At 33.2% G+C, this 27,478-nt stretch overlaps 1 long non-coding RNA gene across 3 annotated transcripts in view; it reads right to left on the minus strand.

Moving 5' to 3' along the window:
• Positions 1 to 1,158: 1,158 nt before the first annotated feature.
• LOC105472987 (uncharacterized) overlaps positions 1,159 to 27,478 on the minus strand; it is a 35,912-nt gene continuing 9,592 nt past the window's right edge. For 2 of the 3 annotated variants that reach the window (XR_011625101.1, XR_981976.2), the window contains 2 exons: positions 4,633 to 4,794; positions 1,159 to 2,657 (listed from right to left, as the gene is read on the minus strand). This is a non-coding gene — a long non-coding RNA (uncharacterized lncRNA). Of the gene's footprint in view, positions 2,658 to 4,632; positions 4,795 to 17,033; positions 17,134 to 27,478 lie in introns of all 3 variants that reach the window. The other variant, XR_981975.2, reaches the window with a different exon arrangement.

A 27,478-nucleotide genomic window follows, 5' to 3' on the forward strand; every position in this document is an offset into this window, starting at 1 on the left:
GAAACTGGAACCCACAATTTTCTGGGTATAGTGTTTTTTGTTTCTCACCCTTGCCTCCAAATCTCATGCAGATGTCTTTTATGTTAAACCCTAAACTGGAGTCAGTCATACAGGTAATCTTGAAAAATAATTCAGTCTAGAATAATTGATACAATACGAAAGCGCAAAAAGCTTCTGATAAATGTATGACAACCTAAGGCTTAGATTCAAATGTCACATTTACTATTTTTAACTTACCCAAAATGCAAATTAGAAACTATAAAACATCTGGTTTAACATTTAGAAATAAGTTGTACCCTTCCATTTTTCCCTCTTAATAAAAGACCAAAATCTACTCTGTATATATCAGCAAAGACATGAATAGTTGCATAGAATCCAAAGAAAAAAACAAAACCTAAGTACCACAGGAAACATAAAGAAATATTGAAATATGACAAAACACATGTTTATAGTTTTGCATATTAAGGACCTAAATGCATCTTTCATAGAAATATAAAAATGTATTCACTCTGAATGACATATTTATTTTTATTTGTTGAATGCAATCTTATCAAAAGATTTTTCATTAGGTGATCTTACAACTCTGATCCATTTATCTGTAATAATATCTCAGAAAACAAGCCAATAAAATAAGCAAATGAAGACTAAATCCTTCCATATGTGCATTCATTGAGATAAATATAGTTAGTGAATTCTATTTCCATTAGTAAATGAAAGTCTACTTAGAAAAGTATTTATAGTTATGATAAGTACATTTCATTTATAAAATGGCTTACTGCACTATGGATTATGCAGTGTTTGACGTCATGTACATAGGAATATATCACCACACAGAAAACTTGAGTTTTAACATAAATGTCACAGCAAATCATTTAAAATTAGCATAAATTTTAATGTCAACTATTGCATTCTTGGCTATTTTAGTAGTTTTTATCAGTAGCATAATTGTACTTTGCATTGCACTTTTGAAACTTTTGCTTTCAAAAAGGTTGGTTTCTTGTCCATAGTTGCAAATTCCAGTACAGAAACACCATTCACAAATAGGGAAAGTATACTTAGCAACATCCAAGGCTGAGAAGTATCACAAGATAATTTAATAGCATGATCATTGTTGATCATATTAAAAACAGAAAAAAAATCATCAACTATTTTATTTTAAATATTTTGTGGGTCTTGTAACTATTTTTGAATTGTATGATAATATCTGAATAGAGTAAAATCAAATTTCAGTATGTTATAGAAAGGGTTCATACTAGAAACCTGTAGGAAGAATTCCACAGAGTCTACAGATGCTTTAACTCTCTCTTTCAGGTGTTTGAATTTATCTGGTAGTACATTTTGAAGGAAAAAAAAAAAATGCCTGAAAAGTTTTTGAGATAAATTGAACAATGGAGGAGTTGAAATGTGACTCAATTCTACCACAGACCTTAGCTGATCCTACCAAATATTATGGAGTTGAAATGGTCTATCAAATGTGTCTAATAATGACACAAGAGAAAAGGTCTTGAGATGAATTGAACAATGGAGGAGATCAAGTGTGATTCAGTTCGACCTCAGCAGATCCTACCGGATGTTCTGAAGTTGAAATGGTCTATCAAATGTGTCTATTATTGACACAAGAGAAACAGGCCTTTATACTCACACATAAGAATAGTCATTAACTAGGACTGCTCACAGGAAATAGACAGAACCTTGGGAAATGAAGCTATTCTCTTCTTAGAACAATCCACAGAGACTGAGTCAAGTAAGATCCCAAACACTGTCAATGTACCTTGGTTCTCAATGGGGAATATTGGCAGTGCTCTGCAGCATTCACTTAACATCAATAGGTATAAGAAACAGAATGTTTGTAGCCTTCCAAAATTCATGTGTCTAAATCCTCCTTCCCCCAATGTGATGACATTAGGATGTAGGGCCTTTTGGAGATAATTAGGATTAGATGGGATCATGAGGGCTGAGCCCTGTTGAATAGGATTGGTGCCCATGTAAGGGTCATGAAAGAGCCTTCTGCTCTCTGCTCTCTTCAGTGTGTGAAGATACAATGAGAAGACAAGCATCTGCAACCTGGGAAAGGACACTCACCAGTTTTTGATCATGTTGACATCCTGATCTCAGACCTTCAGCCTAATGAATAGTGTGATATAAATTTCTGTTGTTTTTGAACCACCCAATCTATGGTACTTTGTGATAGCATCCTGAATTCACTAAGACGATGGATGTAAACTAAAAATATATGAATTTTTATTTCTTTACACATTAGAATATTCAGAGTAATGCAAAATCATAAATTAAGAAACAGAAATTATGTTGCACCCATGTCTAAACATGGCCCACAAATTGCATTGATTTGCATGACCCATATGGTGTTGGTTGAATAGACTGGTCCTCCACCTTCTACAAGTAAGATGGACCTGTGTTACGATGTTGACTTGCTCATTCAGGTTTCTGCATAGACGTCTATAGTCCTTTGAAGAAAGGTAACTCAACGACCTAATTCTGGGTCTCTCTGTGCTTGGGTTCATCTTTTAATTAGTTCTCAGTACCTTTGCTCTACTTAAATAACCAGAATTCAAGGTGCAATTGCTGGTCTCAGGATCCACTGGAAAATGTTCTAAGACCCTTCAGCTCTTTAGACAAGATCCATTAGTCTTCTCACCCTAAGAGAACATACAGAGGAGAGAAGAAATACTTATTTACTCAATATACAGACGTTTAATTAGTTGCCATTTCTGTGTATATGTACTCATTTATTTAAAAAGTGACCAAATAGACACCACACTCACATTTCTAAAGAGCCAAAAAGTGACATGCTGTTAAACCTTAACAACTGGCTTAACAAAAAAATCTGCATAAGTTTGTATATGCACATGTAAATTTATGATCCATTTTACCAATACAAAGAATATATGGCACAAAATTAACATGTAATGATAAAATATATAGTATACTATAGCAAATTTCCTATAACCAAATGAGGATCACAAAATGATTTGTTGATCTTTATTGAACTCCTGCTTCTGTGGTCAATATATTGTTGAAATTCACAAATCGGTGCAAATCCAATATTGATGTTTGTATGTATTTTCCTTTACATATCTAGTGAATAGAAAGTAGAAAGTGAAACAGTAAAACTTAGGTTGCAAATTTACCCATTCAAAAATGACATCAGAAACTTCTTTATTAAACCAGAAGATAGTTTTTGCATATTTGAATATTTTTGCAATCGTTCCTTTATGTGTCAACTTGGCTAAGCTACAGTACCCAGTTGTTTTGACCAACACCAGTCTGGATATTGCTGTGAAGATATTTTTGATGCAATTAACATTTAAATCAGTACACTTTGAGTAAAGCAGACTACTCTTCCAAATGTGGGTGGACCTCATTCAATAAATTGAAGGCCTGATTTTCTAGCCTGTCTGTGAGGTCTATGAGTACTGGACATTTCTACTTCCAGAATTTCATGAGTCAATTAGTTAAAATCTCTCCTCCCTCTATATGTGTACACACACACACACACACACACACACACACACACACAGAGTCATGAGCTGCTAAAGGATGGTTTATTCATACATGATAGTGGTACCACAGATTATAGTACTGCATTTTTACTATAACTTTTCTATGTTTAGGTATGTTTAAAATACACAAAACCATTGTATTGCGTATAGTATTGAGTGCAGTAACATGCTGTACCATTATGTAGCCTAGGAGCAATAGGTTGCACCATGTAGTCTACTGAAATACACTATGATGTCCACACAATGAAATCAAATAACAACACATTTCTTGAAACATATCTGACATATCCTTGTCATTAAGCAATGCATACTCTGTGTGTGTGTGTGTGTGTGTGTGTGTATGTGTGTATTTTTTTATTTCTTGAGAAATTACGTAAGACAATTTTTCAAATGTTTGCGCTATTCAGTGTAATGGCTATATCTAATGCAATGTTATGTTTTCTAAACATAATTAACAAATTATGCATCATTTAATTAAGTCAAGAATATAAATGAAACCCTGATTTGTAGCATTTGCCAATGTTCATGGTGTAAATACTACCACCTTGGCTAATGTTGAGCTTCCAATTTGATTGTACTAAATATAAAGTTGGAAAGATTCCAGTTTGATGTTATTTTCAAATAGGTAAATTTACAACCTAAGTTTTTACCGTTTCACTTTCTACTTTCTACTCACTAAATGTGTAAAGGAAAATACATGCAAACATCAATATTGGATTTGCACTGATTTGTGAATTTCAACAATATATTGACTACAGAAGCAAGAGTTCAATAAAGATCAACAAAGCATTTTGTGATCCTCATTTGGCTAAAGGAAATTTGCTGTACTGTACTATATATTTTATCATTACATGTAAATTTTGTGTCATATATTCTTTGTATTGGTAAAATTGATTTTACTAAATGCATAGTAGTACATTATTATATAATAGCTCCACCATACTGATACAATAGATTTAAATTGCCACAAGTGCATAGAAAATAGTAAAATGTAATCAATATGGAAGTTATATGTGGAGTGTGTGTTGCTTTTGTTTCTATTATCATTTATTAGATTATAAATTTTTATAATTTAATTATTAATAATGCCACTGAATGATAAACAACTCACAAAATTTGAAAAAACAAACAGTTCTTATGGGCTATTACATTCCAGTTCCATAAGAGCACTGAAGCCACCTTCCAGCCATTGAACTGTGGCATATTTTCCTAAGGGAGGCTAAGTGAAGGGGTCCCCAAAGTGTTTCCCACGTAGGCTCCTTTGGTTCGTAATCTGCAAAAATGAGAAGGAAAGGGAAGGAGATCAAATGGCAAAAAGAGATTGGAAAAGGAAGGGAAGAAAAAAAGCTTGATTCTAAACAGTGCAATGCATTCTTTCAGGTTTCTCCTACACAAATATGCAGCAAAACCATATGCTTAGTCCCTTAAGCATACACTCATTATCAATGGCAGGTTTTCATAGTATTATTCAGAATTAGTGGATGTTAACTAGCATGTAAAAAATAACAATAGTAGTATTAATCATCATATAAATTATACTAGATATCTTGAGCACTACAAAAATCTTAGCTAAATCTTTAATTTATAACAAATATTATTCATTATTTTCAATATCCCAAAGGAAAGATGAGTTTGAAATTGAGAACACTCACAGATTTTATAACTATATATATCATATAAATCCATATGTATTTCATACTTACGAATTATATTCTTACAATGGTATATGAAGAGAAGATGTTATGTATATAGACATTCTATTATTTGCATTTCTATCTTTTTCTTTTTGTAGTTATACTGTATAGTCCAACTGAGCCAAATATTGTTGTATGACTTTTATTCCTTTAATATTTCCTCTAGAAAACTTCAATTTTTCTTTGCCAAAGAATGTTTATTTTTATATTAATATTTGATTTTTTGCTATATATTGTGTTTTTATTTGTGCCCTGGTTCCTTCCACCCCCTTGGTACTGGATAATTGGTCTGTCAAATTAACAGATGAGTTAATGTAATGTGAAATAAAAGACCAAAAGGAAGCAATTATTATAATAGCAACAATTTGCAGTTACTTATGGCTTTATATTTCTGTGCATGATTTGAAAAGTAGACATACTTTTAATCTGAACTCAAAAGGAAATAAAACTCAATGGGAGAGTTTTAAAATTGTTCGGTGTTGATCTAAGTTAAATGCTGATATTATGCAAGAAAAAAGGTTTCTGTAAGATGTTTTTAGCAAAAAAACTGTGGAGAGGAAGAACGCATGTGGTTAAAGACTGATATGCTCTGGGTCAAACAGGAGTTGATTTGCTAGAATTAGGTCATTTCTGTTTCCATCTTCCTCAGTATCCTCTACTTCTTTCTAAATCAACTCTGTGATACCTCCAGAGCTCAATGGGGCACAGGGTAGAAACCACCATTATAGTAGTGTGTTCATTCCATATGCATAGAGTTGATAAGTTTGGTTTAAATGTGTTGCAAAAACCTGATAATAGTAATAATAGCTTTTTATGGTCTCTGGCAATTTTCATTTAGTAATTGCTGATTAAAACAAAGTCAATTTAGTAATAACATACAGCTTGGTTGGTATCTAAAATAAAGCAGAGTTTTATATATATATATATATATATATTTGGTTTGCTTGTCTATATGTGTGTGTACATATATGTAAAGAAAAACGAAAGAGAGAATTTACATAGTCAATATTGACAACTTTTACTCTTTGACAATCAAATATTTACTAAACATTAAACTTAAGGGTGGGTCTTATGTCAGCTTTGTAAGTTACAAATTAAAAAGAAAAAATGCTGGTTTTGTTCTATGTGTTCAATAAATATTTTAATTGATGCAGAATGACTCTAAAATGTCCATGAATTTTATGGTATAACCATTCCATATTAAAACATGGGATATCTCTCATGATTAATTTAGTTTCTAGTTATATTCTCATGTGAACTCCATTTCTATTTGCTTTCATTTAAAATATTCTTGTGGAGTAAAACTCCTACTTACTGTTTTCTCCCAGTAAATATAAGACATTGCAAGATTGGATACATGTATTATTTGAATTTAACACATTTTAATATTATTACTGAGAGATTCCTTGCAGCCGTTTTTCTTCCATTTGGACACTGACCTTCCTAAATGTTTTATCATTGTTCTTCTATTAGAAACATTGAATCTGGTATTGATTTTTGGCTTTTTGCTAAATCTGAGGTGGACAAAGTCAATTCATGTATATCTTATACAATGTTTAAAGAATTGCCTTCAGCAGGCTAGAAGTCCATGATATAATTACATATTTTTTTAATTTGAGTATTAGAGCATCATAGTAGAATTCCCTGAACCTTTTACACAGGCCTTAGATCTTGCAATCAAGCACTCTAGAGAAAATAGTAGTATAACATAGAAGATACAGACACTAAATACAGATACAGACATAGATACAGAAGATACAGACATAGAAGATACAGACTAAATACAAATACGAACTAAATACAAAAGAGACAATGATTATAAAATATATTGGAAAATGTAAATTTTACTTACAGTCTAATTTCTCATCTATCTAATTTGCAATAATTCACTTTTACTATCTTATCAGTACCCTATCTAAGGGAGAAGACAATAGCATAATGCAGATAAAAACTCACATATTTTCAGACATTATTTTATGAATGCTAACTGAGGTATTAACTCTTGGAACCATATTCAAAGCAGTATTTTTTAAACATGGGAAATAGTACAGACAATCTTCCAAATACGAACAATGTTATTCTGCCTCTTCTCTTTTTAATTCCAGTCCCACTCACCTTGATAAACTCTTTTAGCTACTTTTGTTTTAATTATACTGGTGGTTATATGCATAATTCTAACTGATATATTTTTAATATTGTTGTTGATTTGTCAAGTTTAAGCTCTTATTTATCACTCTACTACTTGGTGCTTAATATCTTATAATTTTTAAAATAAGAAATATGTTAAATAATATAAGAAGTCTAGTTCAATTGAATTTGTCACAGGTCTCTTGATTCTCCACATTTTAAGACAGATTATTTGCACTTACCAGTTTCTAGTTTTCCGATTCCATTTCCCTATCTTAATTGTGATAAAGAATATTTACATGTACATTGTCACTGTCTTTAGCATTCATTTATATCATGACTCCATTAAGAAATTTTCCTGAGCCTTGGTTATAAAACTTAAAACAACATTTGTATTGCAACTGCTATATAAACATAGCTTATTCTGGGCCCAATATGTGTTATAATTGTATTATTTTTAATGCCATGTCCTTTAAACAAGTACATGCAAATGATCTTAATGTATGTCTTTATATTAAAATTCTCTATCATTTGTTTAAAACCTTGCTTGCCATAATATGTTTGCATCACATCTGGAATATGAATTTAACATATGGGTTTTGTCCAAGGTGGTGTTTGTTTCTTACTTTTTCTGAGAGTTTCTCTTAAATGATTCCCTTTATTATATCCTCAATATTTGTGTATTCTCTCAATTAAAATGTCTTTTCTGTTCCCTGCACATTTTCATCTTTCTTTTTCCCCAAAGATCTCCATTCTGGAGCACTCTGTTCTAAGTGGAATTCATTGCTCAATATTTTCCTATACAGTTGTCTTCTGGTTGACTCACTTTGTTTACTGGTTTTAAAGCACAGTTAGCTGGATATCACAACCTCTGCTCTTAAATTACTCCCATGTTCTTCTGAAAAAAATTACCAAATAAATTCCTAAAAATAATTGCCAGTAGAATATAAATGTTCTGTGTGCTTACTTGCCTAGCTACGCTTTTTGCACCCTAGATTGAATGATTGTTCAGATGTCTACAATATACTTTTAAAATATTGCACTCGAATGTTTGCAAATATCATATTAGTATTTTCTACCATTTATTATTGGTGATGCAAAGCATGATGCTACATTAGTTCTTTCTGTGGTGCACATTACTATTACTTTTTATTCTTTTTGATATTTAATTTGTGTATTCGTCTGTTTTCATGCTGCTGATAAAGACATACCTGAGACTGGGCAATTTACAAAAGGAAGAGGTTTAGTGGACTCTCATAGTTCCACGTGGCTGGGGAGGCCTCACAATCATGGCAGAAGGTGAAAGGTACGTCTCACAAGGCAGCAGACAAGAGAAGAGAGCTTGTGCATGGAAACTCCCCTTTATGAAACCATCAGATCTCCTGAGACTGATTCACTATCACAAGAATAGCACGGGAAAGACCCACCTCCATGATTCAATTACCTCCCATCTGTTCACTCCCACAACATATGGGAATTATGGAAGCTACAATTCAAGACAAGATTTGGCTCAGCGCACACAAACCATACCAATTTGTTTTTGGAGTTATGAAATAAAAATTGTTTGGTGATCTGTCTAAACTTGAGTCACTTTAGACAATGGCTTCGTTTTTCCTAGTCTGAAGCTTCATGATCTTATTTATCTGGTTAATTTCCTTTTGATACTGGCTTATATTTAGTCATTTTCTCTCACAATTTTCTAGTGATGTTGGACCACTTAAATTCCCCTAAACATCTATTTGTATTTTTCCTTATGTATCAATTTATTTCTTTTTTATCTCAGTAGAGACTGCTCTATGTTACAGCTCTTCATTCAATTTTATTTTAGGGCACAACGATTATATCTTATTTCTGCAATATATGTTAAGGGTTCTTAATTTATAAATGCAATATCTTCTGGACACTCTGAGTATCTTCATTCAGGTTTTCACTGTTTTCTAATTTTCTAGTTCTTTAATGTTTCTCAATTGCCTATTTTCTGGTCAGTTTATTGTTACTATTTTTTATTTGGGTTTTTCTCTTTTATGCTTGGTTTTTCTTGATAGCCTGATCATAAAGACTCAAGGAATCGATAGCTGTGCACTTTCTTTGTTGTTGTATGTCCAAACTAATAGTTTTAGATTTTCTAAATATTTGTTCAATTTATTAAAAGAACATTTCCTCACAGAAATTGATGCCACCTGCTTTAATAGTTAAAAACTATTCCTAAACTGAATTGTTGTATTTTGGGGTGCTTCAGTAAATATATTTTCATTGTTATGGTTCTCACTATGCATTTTTTCTGACCTTGCTGGCCACCCTGAACTCAGAATTTCTCTGTTGTATCATCATGCAGATTATCAACCTCTGTTAAGGGCCTTTATGGTAACATAAGAAGTGTAATTTTTTTTTTTTTTTACTTCCATAATCCCAAAACACAATCCTACAAACTACAAATGTTCTGTTAAATAGAAATGTTTGAAAACTCTAAATTGTTAGACATTTCCAAAGTAACTTCTAAGAGTAATATATTTTCTTTTTGAAAATTAATGCTTAACATAATTAAAAAGCTCTTTAAAATTTTATAAAATTTAAGGTAAAATATGTGTGTGTTCCCATGCATTTGGAATTTTTGACAGTTCGAAAACTTCAGGAAAAAGTTACATTTCACCCAATCTAGTCAGACACCGTTAATTATTTAAGAAGTATTTGTATTTGTAAATGTATCTCTCTATTTAAAATAAAACATCTCTGCTATTTACCCTTCCATTTATTCTTTTCTATATCTAGTACTAAAGCCCCAGAAAAAAAGAGGTTATTTTCCTAATAAAAGAAAAAAATAAACTCGTTACCTTTTTATATCTATACACAACACAAAATAATAGTTGCAGGGAGGAAGAAACAAATTGGTTCTCATTGACCCAGACTTGATCTTTTGTCAGCAATCTTAGGGTGGTTTTCAACAGTGAATTGTTACCTTCCAGAATATTATCTTTCAAAATATTTCAAGTGGTTGGTTTTTCCTTTCACTTTAGGAAAATGTGTGACTCAACTGACAGTAATCAAACAAAATCTGTAAACGATCAGCGCCTATTTGATCTTCAGCAAAGATTACAGTAACTGAACAGTGACTTATTCACAGGGAGACACAATTTATCATTCATCTTGAAAGGTTAAAAACAGGCAACTGTATATATAAATTTGAACAAAGAAATACTTCCTTGGAAGTTTATAACAAAATTCAACTCTTCTGCCTCTGCACTTACTCGAAAAAGAAAGAAAGATGTGGTACATTTAAATGTCAGCAGAGTTAAAATGGTTCTTGGACCAAACTTAAGAAGGTTTGAATATTTTTGTCTGTTTATGTCAAAAGAATAAGACAAAACAAAGTATTATTCTGAAGAAGAAAATATTTCTAATTATAAGTTTTGAACATTCTGTTTAAATTTTAAATGGCGGTGTGCTGGTAAGTACTTAAGAATCAGCCTCTCCTTCTAGGGGTGGAAAGAAACCTTAATTGTAGTGTTTGTCGACTTTCATAATGAAAATACTCCATGGATGGTTTGGTTGGCGAACATGTCCTCTCTGAATGTGAATTGTGAAGAGATGCTATCAACAGGCTCTGTGAGCCACTTTTCGTCACCTCTTTAAGATTGCTAATGAGGTATGTAAAATTGTAATGTAAAAAATCTCTTCTTCATGTAATCAATCACGTGTTATATGTCAATACATAATACTTTAGAAATACAATTGATAATTAGTAGTTGTCTGGGCAGCTTGCTTCATAATCACAAAATGACTATATAGGGCTTATAATTCTATAACACTTTTGCTTGAATAAAATATAAGATAAACTCATATCTGAGAATATGGCTAGAACTCAACTGTACCTCCTGCTGCAATCTTTCAAAATGAGTATTGTTTCAACTCTACCTTTGTACAACTCTTTGGAAGATGTGTTTACTAATGTGAAGTTTCCTGAGAGACTCTTCTCATTAAAATATGCCCATTTCCAAAAGAAAACAGATTACTTATCGATGTGATAATATATGTTTGTTAGTATTATTATGAATGTTCTTACTATGAAATGTATTTGGAAGATAAAATGAAAATAACCCTTTTGAGAGAGATAGAGGATAAATAAATAAATATATTCTCAATTTCTATTTTCTGTTCTATATCTTTGGGATACTAATGTTTTTGTGTGTTTGCCCTTGCATGTGATGTGTTCACATTTATAAATGTTGACATTAAGGGCTGGATGGAGAATCCCAGCAATTTACCAAACATCTGATTCCAAAGCCATATCTATCTTCCTATCTATCTATCTATCTATCTATCTATCTATCTATCTCTCTACCTACCTACCTACGTATCTACCTATAATCTATCTAATCTATCTATCCAATCATCTATCTATCCATCCATTAGTGTTCAGAGATAAGTTAAAATCTTGGATATTGGTGTGACAATTGTCAGTAATGTGTGGAGTAATAAAATACTTCAAAATGAAAAAAATTAAAAAGAAATTTTGGTTATAGTTTAAAAAAATTTTTTAAGTCATTAGAGAGTAGGTATATACTGGTGAAATTTCACTGCTTCAAATGTGAACTTAAAATCTTAAAAAGTTTTCTGAGAGATAAGATACATAGAACCTATAAATAAATAGAAAACATCAGAACTTTTTTTATATACCAGATCTTTTGAATACTGAAAGAAATATCTGAACAAAATTTTTAGTTAATTATAGTCAATGATGAGGCCAGCCCCAATAATTATTTACAGAGATTCTACACTAGTAATAGTTATTTCTCTCTTTATGACTTTTAGTCCTATTTTAATAACAGAATAGACACAAAATACCAGGCCTTTGTGGTAGATAGTAGGCATTGGTCAGACATAGATTATACCTTCCTATCTTCTTGTATCATTGATATGGTTTGACTGTGTCCCCACCCAAATCTCATCTCAAATTGTAACCACTGTAATACCTACATATCTAGGGAGAGACCTGGTGGGAGGTGACTGGATCATGGCAGTGGTTTCTCCCTTGTTGATGTTGTTCTCATGGTGATGAGTGAGTTCTCACACTATCTGATGTTTTTATAAGGGGCTCTTCTCCCTTAACTCCTCACTCTTCTCTCTCTTGCCTCCTGCCATATAAGATGTGCCTCTTTCCCTCTCACCATGATTGTAAGTTTCCTGAGGCCTCCTCAGCCATTTGCAAGTGTGAGTCAATTAAACTCCTTTTCTTTATAAATTACCGCATCTAGGGTATGTCTTTATAGCAGTGTGAAAACGAAGTAACACAACCATATCGCCCTCAGAATGATTGATATATTCATCATTCTTATTTTTGTGTGTTAAGCAGATGTAGGTGAATGACGGGGGCAAATGTAGCCTGTTGAAACCATATCCAGAAGCTGTTACTCTCTATCTCTAATCATTTGGCTGGATGAGTGTGAGTTAGCACATTCGGATTTGTCTGCTCTGCAGAGTTGACTCCTCCCTGCAGCATATTATTCAAAGTCAAATGTAGGGAACAAATATAACAGTATAATTTGTTCAACAATCCAGACTGCGATCTTGTGTTGCTTTTGATTAAAGAAGATGATAGTTTGATATTCATTGAACTCTTTTATAACCTATTTGATATTCAGAGGGCAAGGAGGACCTTACATATTGCCATTTCAAGAATTCAACAATAACTTTGACCAAGTATCTTATAATCAGTTATAATACATATTCCACTGAGCCCAAGAATAATGACCCAAGTCAGATTCCATATATGGTATTCTAATATTCCCTAACACGTTTATTGGCTCAGGTACAGTTTTAACAAATATATGCTATTTAAAAACTTCTTTCATCCAAGACACTTGTCTCAATGTGACATCACATAGCACATCCATCATTTGGCAGGTTAAATAAATACAGAATAATTTATGCTGATAATCGATCAAAAAGATATACCATGGACAACCAAAGTCAGATAATAGGTGCTTGGCAAAATCCAAGCATATGTCCCAACAAATACATTGATAATAATCTCAAATTTCTATAACACTATAAAGTAGAAACATACCTTAAGTAATACATTTCCACATTAGGAAAAATTTATAAACATATTGTGGTTAAAATCTCTCTCTTCTAATATCAAATAATTATAATTCCAAAATTTTTAATCTATGCATTGTTTGACCTGTTTACATTTTGCTTGTAAGGAAAGAATTCCAAGCCTTTGCATAGATGTTGTTACAAACAAAAAGAACAAAATCCGTAGTACAGTAATCAAGCACAATCACAAGTAGTAAATGTATACTGACTGATAAATACAACTATAAAATAAATTGCAGAAATGAGGAGAAGTAGTATTTAAAAACTGTAGAATAATTATAAACATACCTAGGTTTCCATATGCCCCAAATTACTTTAAAACAATTTTTTAAAGGGAGCATTTCAGTCCATCATATAAATTATTCATGAAATGTAAACTGAGTGTTGCCATGGAAGATTTCATGACTATACAGTATTTTATATCATTTCTGGAATAAACAACACACAGGAGCCCTCCCAGAGATGTATCAAATGAAAGCTTCCTCTTTGCTTGTATTTTGTACATGCTTCACCTAACCTAGATATCTAAATGGGACATCAAAATCATTGACATTCTCTGGAATATCATTGTCCCTGTTATAGTATAGATCCAAAATTGAATGCATAATTGATATGATTTTGCTCTGTGACACCACCCAACTCTCATCTCAAATAATAATCTCCACATGTGGAAGAAGGGACCTGGTAGGAGGTGACCGGATTATAAAAGCAGTTTCCCTCATGCTGTAATAATGGGGGAGTTCTCACCAGATCTGATGATTTTAAAAGGGGCAGTTTCCCCTGTGAATTATCTCTCTCCTGCCACCATATGAAGAAAGCCCTTGCTTCCCCTTCACCTTCTGTCATGATTGTAAGTTTCCTGAGGCCTCCCCAGTCATGGAGAACTGTGAGTCAATTAAATCTCTTTTGTTTATAAATTAATCAGTCTCAGGTAATGTCTTTATAGCAGGGTTAAAATGGACTAATATATACTAATATCATGCACAAAAATAAATTAACACACACATCATTATATGAATGGATATACATCTGTTTATATGCCTTCTTGATCATTAATAGTATGTCTATAGAAGGCTAACCCTGGCAGAAACGCCAAGAGTCATGCAATTAGATTACAGTTTTGTTTGCACATAATGGGTGAAAAACAAAGGAGGTGAAATATACATTGAAGTCTAACTATACGACGGTTTGGTTCAGTGTTTTTATGATGGGGAATCATGTATCTTCCACTAAGAAACAGTAAGTAGGAGAGAAAATGAGTTCTTGACAACAAACTCATTGAAAATCAATAAAAATGTGCTCAAATACTATCTTTGTCATGTTTTCTGTTGGGTAATTTAGCTTGCTTGGTGGAAGCTACCATGACTATTCGACTCGTGAAAACACTCAGCTCTGGCACTGACTGATGGTTCCAGCCTGCAACGTCTTTAAGCACTCCCAGGTCACAGTCAGCTTCATCATGCTCCTTAGGTTTACCAGCAGAAAGCTGGTCAGGCACCATCTGCAGGGTTCTGAGACCACTCCCACCCCTTACCCTTCCACCCTTCACTTCATATCACAGTTTTTCACTTCTGGACTTCTCCATTTCTTAATCTCGTTTTCTTCCTATTTGTGGCCTCATACCTAGTGATGGAATTTTTCAATTTCTGTTACCTCAGTGTTAAAATTTTAGCAGTTCGACCCTCCAATGTATATGTAAATAAATCCTTATACTAATTCCTCAGTTTCAAAGACATAATTTGCTTTTTATATGAATATTCTTGGCTCCTATACAAACTTTGCTTTTTCTGAGAACACTAGTGTGCATGGTACCACCACTTGGTATAAAGAAATCTACCAAGAAATTTTCCTTTAATTTTTCAACTTAAATATTTTTACATATATGAACAAATTTGCCAACAAATTTTCCTAAGTTTAGGTTATTCCTTATAACTGTTGAACTAATTAACTTTCTATGCCAGATATTTATGAGTTCATCCTTGGTATGAAAAATTCAAAATATCCCATCAAAACACACTTATTCAATTTTTTCAACATATATAGCTTATCCCACTGAAATTTCTAAGAATTGAATGTTAAAAATAAACTTCATTGGTCTGAATAATTTTTATTTTTGAGAATTTTTAAAACACTTTGATAAAACATATGGAGTAATCTTAACTCATGGTTAAGGGATTGTTACAAGTTTATAAACAGAAAAACAATTAAAAATCATGTTTCCAAATGACAGTCATGCTAGGTTTTTAAAAAGATCTGTTTAAAAGAAAAGATATAAAATAAATGTCATTGGAAAATACTTTATTTAAATATATTTATGTTTGAATTCTGAAGAAATAGTCCGGAAAATATATAGTTTGGTAGCTTTTTATCTATTTTTATAGAATTAAGAAGGTATTCTTTTCCTATGACATGTTTGAGAAGCAATGGCCAAATTAATGTTAGCATTGATTTTTGTCTGGGATCCGTGATTTACAAAGAAGAAATAGTACCTGAACTATTTATGGCAAAATAGCTGAGTGGAATCCTCAAACAAAATGTGGTATCATTCTTGGTCTTAAAAGACAATCTGTGTCTATAGACATTATCTGAAATCCACTGATGTTTGTTAAAAACTTCTTTTCAAAGTTATTTTTAAATTAAACTCTACCAACTTAGATAACAGAAATTCTATGTAAGTTTGAATTTGAAGTCTGACCAGTATCTATAGAGCAAATAGAAAGAAAATATTAAAGCCAAGCTTTACTTCAGCATATAAGAAAAACCAGTATTTAATGGATTCTTACAATGATCCCTGTGCTCTGTCAAGTCTGATTAACTTCCTTAAAATCGCTCAAACTTTTCTTATTTGCATTTTTGAATAAGAATTTGAATAAACACAGTACCCGGAATATTATAATTGTACATCACTATTTCAAACCTGTAATGTAAAAATAGAAAGTGTTTTTCCCTCTTAGCAATTCATGTGTAAGTTGGATATTTAGAGATGCAATTTTCATGCAATAACTTTAACACATAATTTATACTAAACAATTAGTCATCTGTCATAGAATTAAAACTGCATATATAAAAACTGATACATAAATTGATCTTTCTCTAGGTGACTGACATGTGAACAATTCCCAGAGGCTCTCATTAAGGAAGAAATTAAAAGGTCCATATTTATTCATCCACTAATTTATATTTACATATCCTACCACGTGGGAGCCTCTCTGCTAGGTGTTAGGAGAATTAACAAATAAAACAAACTACCTGACCGCCCAATCATCAGAGCAAACAAGGAGACAATTACATGCATGCAAACTTAATTACATACATACATACATGTAACAAAATGTGATAACTATTTGTAATACAATTGAAGGGGGAAACTTAAGCCAATACTGGAGGGTACATCAAATAAGGCAACACTTACCTAGTATATTAGTCAGGGTTCTCCTGAGAGACAGAACTAATAGAAATAGATGGATAAATAAATGATGATAGATAGATAGATAGATGGATAGATAGATAGAAAGATAATAGAGAGAGAGAGAGAAGAGGGGATTCCTTTAGGGGAACTGGCTCAAGTTATTATAGAGGCTGAGAATTGACTCACATGGTTATCACAGCTAAGTCTCCCATGACAGCCCATCTGCAAACTGGAGAGCCTGGGATGTTGGTATTATGGATCCCTTCAAGTTCAAATGCCTGAGAACCTGAGGAAGTGAAGAGGTGGCATCTGCGTAAGCTCTGGAGTCCACAGGCTAGAGATCCTGGAGTTCTGATGTCCAAAGGCAGGAGGAGACGTGTGCCCCAGCTCCAGGAGAGAAAAACCAATGGCCTTTTTGTCTGCTTCTGTTATATCCAGGCCCCAGGCCTACTGAATAGCTCCCATCCACATTGAGGACAGGTCTTCCCCATTTAGTGTACTCAGACTCACATGCCACTCCCTTTGGGAAACACTCTCACAGGCACATCTAACAAGAATTCTTTCTCAATTCTAGGTATTTCTTAATCCAGTCAAGTTGACACCTAAAATTCACCATTATACCTATGACATAATGTCTTCATGTTGTCATACTAAGAGTAGGCAAACTTTTTCTGTCAAGTATCAGTGTCTTATCCTTCTAGGCGGCAATAACACAATATCATAAAGTGGGTAGCCAATAAACAACAGAAATCTATTTCTCATAGTTCTGGAGGCTGGGAGGTCCAAGTTTAAGGAGATGGCCAACTCAGTCTTTGGTGAGAACCCACTTTCTGGCTCATAGATCAGCTGTTGCTTCACTATAACTTTACACAGCAGAAGGAGCAGGGGTTTCTCCCAAGCCTCTTTTATAACGGCATGCATCCCATTTATGATGGCTTTGCCCTTATCACCTAATTACTTCCCAAAGGCCACGCCTTCTGATACCATCACTTTAGGGTTTAGGGTCTCAATATATAAACTGTGGAAGACATAAGCATTCAGACCATAACAATCTGATAGTAAATATTTTAAACTTTTGAACCATATGGTCTTTGTCAAAACCATTGAATCAAAGTAGCACAAAAACAGCCGTAGACAGTGTGTAACTGAATGAGCATGGCTGTGCTCCTAAACATTTTATTTATGAATACAAAAATTGAATTTCATATAATTTTCATGTCACAAAGTATTATTCTCCTTTTGCCTTTTTCAACCATGTGTTATGTGAAACTTATTTTGTGTGGCCTATGGGTCACACAACAGGTGGCAGGCTGCATTTAGGCCATGTGCAGTAATTTCCTGAACTCTGTTCTATACTATTACTCATCAAGACAAAAAAAAAAAAACATGTTTTTATAAAAGGGCTTATAAAAAGATAGAGGAAGCTAGAGTCATGAAATTGCTCACCAGAATAGTTAAGTGAAAACTAATATAGTACAACAGAATTTCCTGGAACACTACTTTCATTAATGAATACACTTTTATTTGTTCCTTCAATAAAAAATGTTGTGTACTTTGGTACCAGGTGCCTGATACTCTTCTACCTACAAGAGTTACAGAAAACAGGTAAAACAGACAAAATTTCCTACTCTTATGAGTTTCTGTATGAAGCTTATGTTCTGTATGAAGCTTATGTTACTCTAATTACTTAGAATTAAACATTTCTTACTGATTAAGCTCTCCCTTAGGTGAGAGTAATGACACAGACTAGCCATGCTGAGTACAGTGAAAACATAATCTATGCTATTTATTTTGTTATTTTTTCCCCTTGCAATAAAATTTTTTTCAATCACAAACAGTAAAGGAAAAATAAAGCAAACATCTCATATGTGCTCTGCATTCACCATTAGCATGTTTACATTTTTCATTTTTGCTATATTTATGTAATTATTTATATTATTGACATATATTTTAAGATTCCTTCTTTTCTCTCTGTTTTTATTTATTTATTTATTTATTTATTTTGAGATGGCGTCTCGTTCTGTTGCCCAGGCTGGAGTACAGTGGCACAATCTTGGCTCACTGCAACCTCGGCCTCCTGGGTTCAAGCCATTCTCCTGCCTCAGCCTCCTGAGTAGCTAGGACTATAGGCACACACCACCATGCCCTGGCTAATTTTTGTACTTTGAGTAGAGACAGAGTTTCACCATGTTGTCCAGGCTGGTCTCTCGAACTCCTGACCTCACGTGATCTGCTCCCTACCCCCTAGGCCTCCCAAAGTGCTGGGATTATAGGCTTGAAGATGCTTTTATTTACTTCACCAAATAAAAAGTTGCCTTCCAAAGGAATCACTGTCATGGTTTTGATACACAGTGATTCAATATACATTTTTATCCATTATATTACATAATTCTGTGTTTCATATGTGTGTGTTATTTAATAATTGTCTGAAATTATATAATCATTAATATATTATAAAGTTTAAATATTGATGTTTAAAAATTTGAGTAAACCTCCTCATGTCATTATAAAGTCTCCTCTGAAGACTCTTGCGCTGTGGTGTTACTACAATGTTAGCTGTCTAATTCCTTTCTCGTGGACACAATTTTACCAAGAAAAACTGGAACCTTTAATAACCTCTTTGGGAAACATGAGATCCCCTAAAACTGACTCATTTAAGACCTCTCCTTTCACAACACCTCTGCTCCTCATTTCTCTCCACCAGCTTCCTTAAATCATTTGATCTTCTCCGTTTCAAAACTTCTACATATTCCATCTCACTATCCACCCCTGCCATGTCTTTTCCTTAAGAGTCTACCCTTCAACTCCCTAAAGTCACTTGAATTGTGGGTACTTTGACTCCATCTGGACTCTTGAGGGGCCCCAAAATCAACCTGAAGGAGCCTATTAGAGCTTACATGAGGCTGAAAGAGCTTACTGGAAACAGACTGGATATGTTTTCAACCCAGATGGGCTTTGCTGAAGTGACTATCTGGATTGCCATCGCCATCCGCACTCCACCATCTAAAGATGCTTTGATCCCAACATCTGGAGATCTCAACTAACCGCCCTCTGGACCCAGAAACTGAATTCACAGCCCGCTCCATGAATAGATTTTATATTTCTGTAGTAATCCCCTTCCAAAATGCCTGATTGCTTGCATTATCCAGCAAGTATCGCATATAGGCAAATCTTAACAGATGAGTCAACTAGCTTTTCAAATACAGCAAATTGCTGAAATGATATACATGGATTAGGTTTCCTAATTTATTCAGTGGGAAATCTGATTTTCTTTTTGACAAAAAGGGAGACTGCCCAGGATGGCTTTAACATTCCCATTAGCTTGACTACACTTTAGAGAGGCTTCTTAACTGTAGGTATTCCCTTCCTTTTTCTAGAACATTTTCTTTAGAAAATTTGTAATTGTGAATTCTTTATCTACCCCTTTGAGACATAAATCTTTTTAAACCTCTTTTCAATTTTACAGGTCAGGACTCTTTCTCAAGGACCTAGGAAACATTCTTTTGAAATGTAACCACCTCCTGTCACTCCCAACACGAAAATAAGAGAGTTTTATGTTATCTTTGAGTAACCTCAATGAGCAAATGGGTCGTCCCTGATCTCTCTTTAATCCTAGATTTGAAAAATCATTCTCTGCCCTTTGTTTTTGCTTTCATAGAGTTTATCTCATCATGAGTTCTGGTCTATCTCCCCTTTTGCATTAACTTTGAATAAAGCCGTTCTTGCCTGTTTAACATTGCCAGATGTAATTTTTGCTTTAACATTAAGAATTATTTGGAGTTCTGCTTTCAGTTAGAATGGAGTCTACCATAGACCATTGCTCCTACCATAAGTACTATAAAACCCTGAATACACTAAGAAGTCATTACTAAATTTTTGGAGATCTGTGGATGCAAGAAGTCTAAAGAAATAATGTTCACAGAAAGTCAGTCCTTACATAGGTGATCAGAGATTGTTGGCCACTGGGTGCATTTACTAATCTAAGAACTTTGGATTGTCATAGACAGAGGTAGTCTTTGAGAGAAAAAAGAATCCATCAGAGCTTTCAATGTCTGAACTAGCTGGCATAATAGATTGTGACCTCTGCAAAACTCAAACACACAGGCAATCTTTACACCTGCCTATTGTTCTCCACATTTTTTTCTTGAGCCCACGGGGACAAAGAAGGGGAGCGGCACAGAAAAGTGAAGAAAAATCTCTGCATTGTTATGCTAAAACTCCCCAAATCTTAGAAGATGAAGGGGCCTATGATTACACAAAGTATATTGTATTATCTTAAAATATTAAAACTAACTGAAGTGATAACACAGTTGACTTAGGCCAACTCCTTTATTGGAAAAAAATAATAAGAATTCTTCTTAAACAGAAAAAAAGTTCTCTCTCTGTTGGAAAATAACATTCACACCATATCCATATGTCTGTTAAACATAATATCTAGCATAACATAAAAAATAGAAAACATGAAGGAAGCAAGATAATGTGTTTCAACATTAAGAGGAAGAAAGGCAATAAAAGAATGCACGTCTGACTCAGACAGAATCAGCAGACAAGGACTTTAAAATAATACTTTAAATATGTCAAAGAAGTTAGAAGAAAAGTAAAAATATGGATTAAAAAAACTGAGAATTTCAACAAAATGTATTCTATAAAAGTAACAAAGTGCCATTCTAAACTTAAACTTGTAAAAGAGAAAATCTAAAGTTAGCAAACCATGTTAACCATAGAGGGAATAAAGGAAAGGACGATGAACTAGAAGATGGGCTAGTAAAAACTAACCAAAATGAGTCACAGTTTGGGAAAAGAAAATGATTAAAGAATAGAAGAAATAATTAAAGCAACTTTGGATATGGTCAAATAATATGGTCAAATAATCTAATATATTGCTGCTTTAAATACAGGAGAAAATAGTAAATAAAGCAGAATAAGTAATTGAATTAATAATAACTTCGAATTTTCTTAAAGACATCAAACCGTACAATCATGAAGGTCAACACACTTCAAAAAAGATTCATGGGCCGAATGCGGTGGCTCACGCCTGTAATCCCAGCACTTTGGGAGGCCGAGGTAGGCAGATTGCCTGAGCTCAGGAATTGGAGACCAGTTTGGGCAACAGGGTGAAACCACGACTCTACTAAAATACAAAAAATTAGCCAGGCATGGGCGCCTGTAGTCCCAGCTACTTGCGAGGTTGAGGCAGGAGAATGGCGCGAACCCTGGAGGAGGAGGTTGTAGTGGGCTGAGATCGCCGCACTGCACTCCAGCCTGGCGACAGAGTGAGAGTCATCTAAAAAAAAAAAAAAAAAAAAAAGATTCATGTATAATCACTAAGAAACAAATACAGAAAAAAATTGTTAAAATGAATCAAAGAAGAATATATTGCACGTGTAGAGAACAAAAGCTGTAGCTAACCTTTCATCAGAAACTGTGGAAGCCAGAAATAAAATGAGATCATGTATCTAAATGTCAAAAAGTAAACACGAAAACAGAATATCCTACAAAACTTAGTTTTGTAGGATCCTACTTAGTTACTAATGCAGTGTCTCTCAACCCCCCACCCCGCCCCCCACCTTTGCCCTGCTTCCTGATGTTGAAGCTAGACCAGTTAACATTTCTCCTTTGTGCAAATTTAGGCTTTGCCAACAGTGGTGGCTGGAGGGAATGTGCAAGGCTATAGGCCTATAGGCAGTCTCTTCTGGTTTGCAGACACCTTCATCCCCATCTATGGGAGAGGCAGCGGATGAGTATGCAGAAGGTTAGCGGCATTCATTTCGGAGCATTCTCTGGACTAATGTCAGACGCAAGTTCAGACTTTTCTCTCCCTACCTGGCAGATTCTCCCATGGGAGCTCCAACTTCACCATTACTACTTTCCCACTCTATTCAACAGACCAGCTCCTGTAGTGCTGTACCCGCCTCCAAGGGTAGGACACTCTACTCACCAGCTCCACTCAAGGCCGTGTGACAAATTTCTCCACACCCAGCAGACTGCTTGTACTTTCGGTACGCATGCGCTCTTTGACAATGGTGGGGTAGTGAGGCAGAGCTCTCCTAAGACCTTAGTTTCCTTCATTTTTCACTGCCCCTCACACTTGAGATAGCAGCTGCTGTTTTGCATTTGCCACTTTGGGACTCTTTAGAGATATCTTTTACATTTTCTACTAGTTATCCAGGAATCTTTGTTTCGAATTCTCTCATTTCAATTTCCTGATGTGTTTGCGTCTACTGACAAGATTCTGACTGGTAGATTGACAAATGAGAATCTAGATTCAGCAGATGCATTTTATAAAAATAAGAAAAAATCTTTTAAAAAATTTATGAAAGCAAATGCAAAGAGAACGTTTAGATTCCCAGGAGACCCATACTGCAAGAAATCCTAAAGAACGTTATTCAGGCTGGGAAATGGTTGAAATGTTACCTGTTAATAATACATTTACACATTTAACCATGATTTGCCTTTCTCTCACTAACTGTTTTGGAGACTTTAAATATCATCCTTTTCTTGGGTATTAAACTGATATGCTAAAATAAGGTAATATATTGAGGTCATTAGAATATCTTTATATTAATATTTCCATCTATATAGTGTAGCTATAGATATACGTTTGAAAAATATTTGTCCACAGCAGTAAGCTTACCAATGATAATAAATTGTTTAGAGACTTTACAGAGTAGATTTTCTTTGTTAAAAGTAGTCATTTTTAGTGATACTCTAAAATATCAATATGAATTTATATATGTGGGAAGAGTGCATCAGAACAGAATTATCACAAATGCTAATCATTGTCAATGTATTAACTCCTATATATCTAAATAGACTGAAATACTTTAAAAAATTAATTATTCCTGAGTTTTAAATAATCATTTAAATTTTTCTCAATTATTTATAAGCAGATTATTAATGATTTTTATATTCAAAATATTTTCCCTGTTTTCTTTTTTGTAGTACAGACTTGAAAATATTTTTATATCTTATACTTTGACATATTTATTGCACTAAAATAATTCATTTAAATTTTTTACACTAACGTTTTTGTTTGTTTTATAAATTGGCTATGTCTGAGATAGTCTTTTATTTTTTTTTTCGTTTTTTTTTTTTCTTTTTTCTTTTTTTTTTTTTTTTTTGACTATAAGAGAAGAAAAGCCTGGGCAGCATGGCAAAATCCTGTCTCTAAAAAAATAACAAAAATACAGAAATCAGCCTCGTGTGGTGGCTTGCACCTGTAGTTTCAGCAATAATTTCTGAGACTACATAGTAAATTCTATATGTACTTGAATGTTTCTGGACCTTCTTTATTTACATCCTATTTTTTTCTTTCTTTTATGTAATGGTAGCATCTTATAAAACAAAAATAAACACAGAACATATTGACTTAAAGATTCTGGTAAAATATATTGATTTATTTTGCATTGTTTTTCTTTAAACTGTATGTATTTACTGTAGATATTTGAATAGTACATTTGATGATAAATAATTTTTAGAAAGAAAACAATAGTACTGGTGATAACAGTCACCCATATTCAATTTTTGGCTTTAAAATGAAGGTTTGGAAGTCTCATTTGCTTCCTTCTCAAGCATGCTGTCAGGTTTGTCTTGAGTCACTTTTATAGCTAAATTAGTCTTTGAATTTTTTAACCAAAATAATATTTTTTAACATTTCATCTAACACTAGTCAATTACATAATTTATTTCTTAATATTTTAAACACCATGCATTCTTAGAATGAAACCTTCTTTATATGGGTGAACTATTCTTTTTTGCACTGCTTTGTCTGGTTGTTAATATTTTAATTTGATTTTACCACTAATTTTTAAATGCATGCTGTCAGTAGTTTTCTCAGTCTTTACTGGTAAGGGTTCTATGTTCTTGCCATGCTAAATCTACGAAAATTATATGAAAGTTTCCTTTCATGTTAGCTGAGTAAGTAATAAAATGATTGAGTTATTTGCTCCTATTTAAGTGTAAATTATGTATAAAATTATATATACAAATTAAGTATAAAAATTTTAATGTGTACATTACACACAGTTACAAGAAATTAACAAAAACTTATTTGAACTTGAAAAATTAGTCTATATAAATTGGAATTTAATGCCCCTTTGTCAGGAATAAATTAAAAAATGAGTAAGCCTAAATGAATATGAAAAGATTATTGCTTAGACTTTGTAAAAAAACCTGTAATTTATTCTCTCTCTCCCTCTGACTTATTTGAGTGTGTGAGTGTGTGTGTGTATATGTATGTACCTGTGTATATATGTATATATATGTATGTATATGTATATATGTGTATATATATATTAAGATTTCTCTCAGGAGTGTGTGTACTCCTCCTGTTTATATGTATCTCTCTTAATATTTCTATTATATAGATAGAGATCTATCTAGACCTACCTATAAATAGATAGATCTAGATATATTGAGAGAGCGAGAGAATAAATATATACACTCCTATGAAACAGGTGTTTTTGTAGTTGATTCTGAGAGCCATTTTATGGTCACGTGGGTAGGCAATCTTAGATCAAATGATATTATATATGACTGACCACAGAGATTCAAACAATCTGGAATTCTGATGAAATCCTTAACCCAGTTTGTTATCCAAATCCTGAAAACATCCATAACGAGTTAACGGGTGCAGCACACCAACATGGCAGAAGTATACATATGTAACAAACCTGCACGTTGCGCACATGTACCCTAGAACTTAAAGTATAATGGAAAAAAAGAAAATTTTATACAATAAATTAAAGGGAAAAGATAAAATTCAACTAGGCTTGCAGCACAATTAGCAGTAAACATTATGCCAGCATGCCCTTTGGTCCACTTCCTTGTAGCTAGTATCTGCTTACTATGCCAGGTGAACATAACCCTAGTCATAGAACTCATTGTTTCTTTTCTGCTCTATACATAAAAACTAAACGGTTGTGAGATGATACACTTTTTCTCTGATTTTTTGTTTTAGGTTTTGCATACCAACAAAATGACCTAATCCATCTGATTTGAAGGGTCCTGCAAGAAGCTGACTGTTGGAAGAATGCAGCTTCCACATTCTGATGCTGTCATGCCCCTTACCCTTACCAATCAACAACCTAAATTTTCCAGTCCCTAGCCCTTGACAAAACCCTTGAAGACCTTTGCTCAGAACACCTTGATGAAATGGATTTGAGGCTTGAGAATTCCTCACATTTCCATCCTCAATGGCCTTGCAGTTATATTAAACTATTTTTCTGCTGCAAACCCTGCTGTCTCAGTGTATTGGTCATTAGTGTGCAGCAGTCATATGAACCTGGCAGTCCTGTAACAAATGTGTGGCTTGTCCTCCTGAAATACATATTACCATGTGTAATAATGTATATTGTAACATGCATTATATAATAAATTCCCTTATTGTTTATGTCAACATGTGTTGAAATACAACAAAAACCAACTTAATTGTGTTAAAGTTGGAAATGGATGGATTGATACAAAAGAAAAAGAATGGGAAAAGCAGTAAGTCCTTTCATCCTCCTGCTTCATAGTCTGGAGACTTTTTTATGTGTGGTTATTTGACAATTTGTAAAAACCACTATATTGTAAATTGGGTCACAGACATACCGAATTATCAGAAAAAAAGCAATTCAGTTAGCTAAATATATGTTCTACTGATTAAACATTTGCACATTCACTGCAGGAAGCATACTTTCTTGATCTCATATTGCAAATTGCATTTCTGTTTCTTCTGACATAACCCTGACAATAAATTGATTGTCCTTAGTGATGGTGATGATGGTACATTTGGGTTTCCTGTGTGAGTGTGAATGTGAGTGTCTGTACATATTACAAGCATAGACATATTTAATATGTAGGGATTGCAAGGACCTGTGACTTGATTGGTGCTTTCTAGCAAGTCAAAGTAGTGCTGGTTAGGAGTACCAGCCTTGCAATTATCTGAGACAACACAATTGGATGTAGACATCAATGATAAAGTATAATAAAGTTGACAAAAATTTCCCTGGAAGAAGTAACCTAATTCTCCATTAATACATTTTTCCTAAGTAAAAATTCTTTAACTATTTAACTATAATACATCTTTACCAAAAAATAAAATGTTACTTTAATATCTACTAAATTCCTACATTCGTTTATGTGCTATTTACAACCTGGCTGCACAGCGATGCATAATTTAATGTATTCAGAATTGTCATTTATATGACCTGTGCTTTGTTAAATAATCTACTCTATCCTCAATAAAATAATTTTAAACATAGTTTCTCTAATCAGAACCTGGAAAATTGTTTTGATTTTGTTTTCTTTGCTATCACCACAAATGATTGAAAGAAAATAAAATAACTATGCTATTAAAATGGTAATTTTAAGTAAGCCAAAATACTCTGAATGAAAATAGTCACAATGCTAATATTGTGACTTATAGATTTAAAATAGAGTATAATCTTTGCAAACAAAAAGAAAATATTATTGATAATTGAAATTATATCTGCCAGTAGCATTTTTCTTTTGCCCTGATATTATTGTGTTGACTAGTATTCATAAAAAATAAGTGTACCATGTATCACTTTTGAAAATAATTTATTAATATTATAAATCTTGAATCCATATATTTAATAATATCTATACTGGTGATTGTAATTTTTTAA

This window comes from Macaca nemestrina, chromosome 6, assembly GCF_043159975.1.
Source record: "Macaca nemestrina isolate mMacNem1 chromosome 6, mMacNem.hap1, whole genome shotgun sequence".
In the NCBI taxonomy this organism is placed as follows: domain Eukaryota; kingdom Metazoa; phylum Chordata; class Mammalia; order Primates; family Cercopithecidae; genus Macaca; species Macaca nemestrina.